Below are 8,999 nucleotides of genomic sequence, written 5' to 3'. Positions count from 1 at the left end.
TGTTTGGACTTAGAATTTTTCTTATACATATAACATGAATAAGGATGAATAATGATGAATGAAATTTGGACTTAAAATATTTTTCGATTGTGTGACAAACATGAATAAGCATGAATAAAGCTGCATGATAATGACTCAGAATTATGTGTGACCAACTGCATTAATAATACCGATGAAAAATGTAATTTGTTCTAGGATTTTGTTGTTGATTTGGACTATTTTTGGCTGAGGAAATATGTTCAATAATTAGATGAAAAAAATCATGAATATTTCATGTGACATCAAGCCCTTATGTTTTATTTTTTGAATGACCCACGGGGCACTTAAAACTGATGCTTTGAAAAATTGGATGCCCTTTTTGTAATGCATCTCCCCCACTTATTGCTTCTAATGAAAAATTTGAATTATTATTTGAATGCACTTGATAGATCAATTAATGGAAGTAAAGATGAAAAAAATAATTTTCAAAATATTTATATTTTAAGTGTTTTCAGGTTAAAAATTATTAAAAGTAATATTCTGATATGCATTTGCATTCAATTTGTTTTATATAACAAATTTAAGGAATATATTGTGAAAAGGTGATAAAAAAGGGGAAGTAACTGAAACATTTTTGAAATACACAAATTATTTATGACATAAAGCAAAGGTTATTGGTGTTAATTAACAATAAGTTTGACACCAAAGCTGTCAGGTGAAGCCCTGCACTTAATGGGTCACTTAATTTGACAGTTTACACAGCTAGCTGAACTTCCTGTTGATGGAAGAATTACGAATTTCAGTTTGACAGTATTTCAAAGTCAGAAAAATGCCGAGATTTTCGCGATTAAAACAACAGGGCGCCCGAGAAACGCCAAAGGCTGTTTTGCCAGACAAGCTGGATCGTTTCTGATTTTCTACCTGTTGTCCGGCATTTAAAGAACTTAGAAAAATTATCAGATCAATGATAGGCAAACGATCGACATCGTAAAACCTTGGTTTCTCAACTTATGTAAACAAGTCATGACCACGTGGTTTTTAGTAATTGTACTGAACAGTCCGACCCTAGAAAATACCGTCCTAGATAATGCGGCCACTAGTTCATCCGCATGCACCCTGTGCCGATTAAATTAAAGTTGTTTTTTTCTTATTTTTAAAAACTGGCCAGTAATAAATACTTTTATACGACACCCTTGATTTATTTTTATAATACCGTTACGGGGACGGATCAACTTCTGGCCGATATAATATGGGGCGAGATTGTCACCTCGACGTTAGCGTACTCAATAAAAACGTCATCAAAATGTGATTACGCTGTTGCAAAATAGAAGATTTAAGTACAAAGGAGAAACTACATTAGTGATTAAAATTTTTCAAGAGAGGATAATTTATAAGAGAGATTACCCTGTCATCACGACAAAGATTGAAGATTGAAGATTCCATGTGAAGATGTTTTCAGATAAGTACATTAAAAATTTAATTTAACATGTGTATATAATGAGATTATAAAATATAATTTATTGAGGAACTATGATTTTTTTATGTTTTTTATTTTAGCGAATCAACATCAGAAAATCTGAAAGCATAAACTGAAAATATATTTATTTTTAACAACATTGAATAATCTTGTTGTCACATAACAGGCATATATATAACTGGTAGATATGTAAAATTTAATTGAATTGTGTGCATGGTTATTTGATGAAAATAATAAGTCGCTAGTTTTTTATCTTCAGGGGATAAAAAAAGGGGGAGGGTAATTAATTTGATTCCAAATGGCTTCTAATGTATACTGTATAAACATGCAATAATATTTCTATTGAATTTATTGCTTCAAAATGTCTAGAACAATTGATTCTTTGTGGATTTTTTTGATACTTTTAGGGGATTAAATGATTAAATGGAGCTGCCAATTTTGAAAGTAAACGGATTGCATGCAGATTCCAGTTACCTTTACTCAGCAATACTAGTTGGAAGTACAGAGAAAGCAAATTTAATTACAGAAAGGAGGAGAACTTCACATGTATCCTTTATATCTGACACACATTTTTAATATTATAATATTTGAAACTGAACAGCGAGCATCATTAAGCCATGGTGAAAACTGCGTATCTAAATACAATTAAGACAATGAAATGCTTGAAGGTGTTAGTGAACATGGGGAGGAGGGGTGGGGTGATTACCATTTTAATGGGTAATTTATGATGAAGACATAATCTTTCAATCATTTAATTGAGGTTTGGAGCTGGCATGTCAGTAACTGCTAGTAGTCTGTTGTTATTTCTGTATTATTGTCATTTTGTTTATTTTCTTTTGTTTCCTATTCTGACATCGGACTCGGACTTCTCTTAAACTGAGTTTTACTGTGCATACTGTTGTGCATACTGTTGTGCATTTGTTTTTTCTACATTGGCTAGAGGTATAGGAGGAGGGTTGAGATCTCAAAAAACATGTTTAACCCCGCCGCATTTTTTGCGCCTTTCCCAAGTCAGGAGCCTCTGGCCTTTGTTAGTCTTGTATCATTTTTAATTTTAGTTTCTTGTGTATAATTTGGAGTTTAGTATGACGTCCATTATCACTGAACTAGTATACATATTTGTTTAGGGGCCAGCTGAAGGACGCCTCCGGGTGCGGGAGTTTCTCGCTGCATTGAAGACCCATTGGTGGCCTTCGGCTGTTGTCTGCTCTATGGTCGGGTTGTTGTCTCTTTGACACATTCCCCATTTCCATTCTCAATTTTATAAAGTCATTTTATTGGTCCTGAACTAAGAACATTCTCAGGATTATCAAAGGATTATCCCAGGGCCAACTTAATGCAAGCAAATCTGTAAATCCTGACATTAGGATAATTTCCTGGGACCAGGACCTGATGAATCCTAAGCACAGGATTATCACAAGATTCTTTACAATGATCATGATGATATTTATGGTCTGGATGGTCTCTGGATATCCCTGGAATATCCTTGTTCCAATACCGTCCCATGTTTAACCCTATCTCAGGATAAGGATTATCTCAAGATTGCCCTGGGATTTTTCCCAAGATTATCCTGCTGGGGATATCTTGTGATATCCTGACCCATTTTCGAAAGGGTCACACACCGTCACCAGGGGCATTAAAGTGATTTTCTCAATTAAAATGTCATTTAATATTTTAAATATTTTATATCAAGAATGCAAAAATAGCAAAATATATTTAGAACTGCATTTTAAAGGTCAAATCCTGAATTCCTGCAAAAATAAAAGAAAGAACTTATGCCCCTCATATTTGTATTCATGGAATTCTAAATTTATTTCTACATTCAATATTCAAGAACATCTATTTCGCATTCATGGTTATTCTAGAATATTCAAGGATATTTCACATTCATAGTTATTCTAAAATATTCAAGGATATATCACATTCATGGTTATTCTAGAATATTCAAGGATATTTCACGTTCATGGTGTTCTAAAATATTAATGGAAAATTACTTCACATTCATGGTTATTCTAGAATATTCAACCATTCAATATTAATGGACATCTTATTTCACAGTAATGGTTATCCTTAGTCAGTATTCCACTATCAATAATCATGGACATCCTTTTTCACATTCAAGAATATTCTGTAGATAAATATTCATGTTAATTCTTGGTTATTCAGTTCATACAATATTCATGTATATTAAAGGTGCCATTTAACATTCATGAATATTCATGAATATTCATGCATTGTAATCTTGAATATTCATGAATATTCATGAATATTATTCATGAATGTTCTAGAATTATTCTGGAATATTCATGAATAATTCCAGTTCATGAAAGCAGGGAATTGCTGACGCAATTGGTCATATTGCTGACTTGGTTCTGGATTTTAAAAATACTGGTTCAAAAATAATTTATTCAAGGTGCAGGTTACACCATATGTGACCGATCTCCAAATTACGTGTTCAGGGTTCCTTTGAGCAAGTTTTTGTGCCCTAAGCTTCAAATTAAGGGCTCCATGATTTGAAGGTAGGGATCATGGCTCCAGCAACGTGGGCTCCGGACGGAAGTGAACGGTGGAGCAAACTTTGTTATAATTTACAGATGTACCCAAACAGGATAGCTGCAAAACGTAAATTAGAAATGAATTTCAGGGTAAATGTTGAGAATGGGCTCTTGGTATAATGCAGGGAACTTGTTTCATTCGATTCTGTTCATTTACTGACAGGACTCGATAAATTATTCAAATTTCAGATATTTTTTGCAGTCTAGTTTCGTTTTGACCACGTGTATAACATGCTTACCAACACTGAACTCGTTTTATCTAATACTGTGCCGTTTTTCGCCTTCTGAAGCGAATGATTAACAAAACAAGCAACGTATGTTTCATAAATTTTACATATTTGGTGGCTTACACTTACTGTTCTGGCTAGATTTTCACGTAGAAGTGAAAATAATTTCCGCTGCAAGGTGCATTCCATTCTGCAAACTACAAACATCTGGTTGACAGCGATAGTCTACTGATTGGTTGATCCGCAAAAGGAGGCGGTGTCCACAAGCCGACAATCTCGGCACAAAAAACAGCTATTGCAACCGTTTACCATAATAATTAAAGCACAAACATACAATATTCGTGTTTCAGTAAACAAATTACACCATATGGATACCCGTTTTTAATTAACAGGCATGTATGTAATTTGATTTCATACAGTTTGATCGATAGACGCAGCTTACGGACTCTCCGCCATTAATGAATATATGAATACATAATGAGGTACTTGCGGGGTTATCTGCCCCTGACCAAATCTAATCGAAATTGCCTTAACATCACTGCGCAAAAAACGATAACTATGGTAGCTTAAATTTGCAACAGTAGTGTGCCAATGCTCAAAACTCATAAATCCTTTCCGACGAAACAATTAAAGATAAAAATCAATCAAAAACTGAAGGAATTGCATAAACTACATACGCGTAGCACCACCTGTTATGCATGAAACACTCGCTAGGTGAATCCACACTTGGTTCAAATGATACTTATCAGGGAAAGGACACAATTAGTTATTCGAAATAATATTCAAGTATCTAAAGATTGAGACGATTTAAATAGTTTAAGAAGTAAACTGAAAGAGGAATACAACAGATAAGATATTTATTTTTCTGTTTTTTTCAATATTCAAAATTTCGTGAATTTATTTTTTGCTTACCTTTCTAGAGCACCTGAGATCGCCGTACTGTTGTTTGTCTGTTGGTCGTTTTCTTTTTTTTTCATGGTGTTTGCAGTTTTATTTTCGACTTATGAGTCTGAATGTTCCTTTGGTATTCTTCGCATCTCTCTCCTCATGTAATTATTTTTTAATTGTTACACTTAAAATATATTTTTTTCATGCTACACAAACGTTTCGTATTTATAACGATTCCTTTCCCGGGTAGGCTTTATGTTTTTTCTTGGATAGTTTTCATTAAATTTCTTTTATTTAATTATTTATAACAATGTTGAGCTCGGCAATTTCTGAAGAAACATTAATTGTCGAAATATGCATCTTTGGTTTAGCCTTTTACCGGTCTGATGCGTAAAGCCCTTTCTAAGTGATTATAATAGTTTGTGCTGATGTTGTACTGTTACACCACTGTCCACGGTAAGTGGAGGCTTTGGCGGTAGTAAACATGTTTAACTCAACAATATTATTAATATGCCTGTCTGAAGCCAGGAGCCTGTAATTCAGTGGTTGTCGTTTGTTGCTATATATTATATTTGTTTTTTGTCTTTTGTTTTGTACATAAATTAGGCCAATAGTTTTCTCGTTTGAACCGTTTTACATTTGTCATTTCGTGGCCATTTTATAGCTTACTATACGGTTTGCTTATTATTGAAGGCCGTACTTTGACCTATACTTGTTAACTTCTACGTCATTTGGTATCTAGTAAAGATTTGTCTCATTGGTAATCATACCACATATTCTTTTTCATATCTATAGCAGTAAACCTAGGACAATTAATAGCATTGCTCTCAAGTGACAATGGTAGACCAATATGTAGCTATCCATAGCCCAGTGAACAGTATTTGGGTATTGGTACACAAATGGAGATGTTGTGTTAAGGAATTTGGTAAACGAACAATATCCCTTTACAGAATTCCGAATTATTGTCATGTTTTTGGTGTGCTTTTTGTCATTTATTGTTTTTTTGCAGCTTCACAATATTTTTATACGCTATCGATTTTTACATATTTTGATCTCAAGCGTCTATAAAGAAACATTAATTGTCGAAAAGTGTATCTTTTTCAGTCAAATAATTTCAGTGAAAGTTATTATACGCCATTTCGATTATTTTCTTATTTGAGAGAAAATGATAACAAAATAAGTGACTAATGATCATAATTATAGAAATAATGAAAATAAGTATATAAATCATAGTGGTTATAGTAACAGATGATCTAATAAAGTATTTTTTATGACGCATGCAGGTATACAACTAAAATTGAATCAACAAGAGATATACATGATTAAACACAAAGAAAACTATGAACAAAGAAAACGCCGTGTTATAAATTTCATGCGTCCGAAGCGCTTTTATAGATTCACCTTCATCTTTATTGCTCAAAACTGAATGGTTGAAAGCCAAGGATATATTAAAACGGTTGAAGAGCTATATAACCACAGGACTTAAAAAGGTAAAACTAAAACGACAGTTATACATTGTCTTCTGTTGTCTCCCATAATTATAACATGATTTTTAGATATACCATCATTAAAAGTAACAAAAAGCGGATTTCTATTTTGCATTGTTTGAAATCTTTATTTATGTATACGAAAATAAAACTATTCTGCCAAATAGAAAAAAAGGAGAGTTCAAATTTTACAAAACAATTAGAATACTAGTAATAAAGCTAAATATGTTATCCACAATACTTTAAAATTCAAGCTATTCAAAATTGTTTAAAATATTGTTCAAGATTTAGTTTCCTGTTCTGATTTATAGTTATAACGATACCAGGGACCAATTGATTGATCGGATACAATTCTTATTAAATTCGTTTATAACAGACCCATTTCCTTTCAAGAAAGAGATCATCATTTAGAATCTTCGATTGAACTACTAGGTCTTGATGAATCCGTGTCTGAAGAACCCATTTCCTTTCGAGGAGATAATTTCTTAGAATCTTTCCTTGGACTTCTAGGTTCTGATAAATCCGTTTCTGAAGGATCCATTTCCTTTCGAGGAGATCATCTCTAAGAATATTTGCTTGGACTACTATATCCGGATAAATTCATTTCTGAAGGAACAATTTCCTTTCGAAGAGATCGTCTTATAGAATCATTGCTTGGACTACTAGGTTCTGATAAATCCGTTTCTGCAGGACCAATTACATTTCGATGAGATCTTCTCTTTGAATCATTGATTGGCCTACTAGGTCCAGATAAATTCGTTTCTGCAGGACCAATTACATTTCGAGGAGATCTTCTCTTTGAATCATTGATTGGCCTACTAGGTCCAGATCAATTCGTTTCTGAAGGAACAATTTCCTGTCGAGGAGATCGTCTTATAGAATCATTGCTTGGACTACTAGGTTCTGATAAATCCGTTTCTGCAGGACCAATTACATTTCGAGGAGATCTTCTCTTTGAATCATTGATTGGCCTACTAGGTCCAGATAAATTCGTTTCTGAAGGACCTATTTCCTGTCGAGGAGATCGTCTCTTAGGACCCGGTTCTTGCAAATCGATAGAACTGCTAGGTCCTGTTACATCCATGTCTGATGTACTTAATGTCATTTTTAGTCCCATTCTGGGACCTGTCATCATTCTCCACAAGAAATAAGGACATCTGGTAAACTCATTAGACTCGAGAATAATGGTTTTAGCAAGGGTCAAAATATCTTTGTCACATTTTTTTAACAAACTTTTCTTCCAGGAAAACTGCACGATTAAATTTGGAAGAGGATTTAGAGTTTATATTTCTATATAGAAACAACAGTTGTTTCCCAATAAGCAAAAAGGTCCTGCTTTGTATACATTACTTGGTGTAAAAATGTCGCAATTGGAAATAAGAATAAAACCGAAAAACGATAACTATGGTAGCTTAAATTTGCAACAGTAGTGTGCCAATGCTCAAAACTCATAAATCCTTTCCGACGAAACAATTAAAGATAAAAATCATTCAAAAACTGAAGGAATTGCATAAACTACATACGCGTAGCACCACCTGTTATGCATGAAGCACTCGCTAGGTGAATCCACACTTGGTTCAAATGATACTTATCAGGGATAGGACACAATTAGTTATTTGAAATAATATCAAGTATCTAAAGATTGAGACGATGTAAATAGTTTAAGAAGTAAATTGAAAGAGGAATACAACAGATAAGATATTTATTTTTCTGTTTATTTCAATATTCAAAATTTCGTGAATTTTTTTTTTGCTTACCTTTCTAGAGCACCTGGGATCGCCTCCAGTTTTTGATGTGGATTCGTGTTGATCAGCCTTTTGTTTTCTATGTTGAGTTTTGTGTACCGTTGTCTGTCTGTTGGTCGTTTTATTTTTTTTTCATGGCGTTTGCAGTTTTATTTTCGACTTATGAGTCTGAATGTTCCTTTGGTATTCTTCGCATCTCTCTCATCATGTAATTATTTTTTAGTTGTTACACTTATAATATATTTTTTCATGCTACACAAACGTTTCGTATTTATAACGATTCCTTTTCCGGGTAGGCTTTATGTTTTTTCTTGGATAGTTTTCATTAAATTTCTTTTATTTAATTATTTTAAACAATGTTGAGCTCGGCAATTTCTGAAGAAACATTAATTGTCGAAATATGCATCTTAGGTTTAGCCTTTTACCGGTCTGATGCGTAAAACCCTTTTCTAAGTGATTATAATAGTTTGTGCGGATGTTGTACTGTTACACCACTGTCCAAGGTAAGTGGAGATTTGGCGGCAGTAAACATGTTTAACTCAACAATATTATTAATATGCCTGTCCGAAGCCAGGAACCTGTAATTCAGTGGTTGTCGTTTGTTGCTATATATTATACTTGTTTTTTGTCTTTTGTTTTGT

This window comes from Mytilus californianus, unplaced genomic scaffold (genome assembly GCF_021869535.1).
Source record: "Mytilus californianus isolate M0D057914Y unplaced genomic scaffold, xbMytCali1.0.p SCAF_8, whole genome shotgun sequence".
Taxonomy (NCBI): domain Eukaryota; kingdom Metazoa; phylum Mollusca; class Bivalvia; order Mytilida; family Mytilidae; genus Mytilus; species Mytilus californianus.
This window is presented reverse-complemented; position numbering follows the sequence as displayed.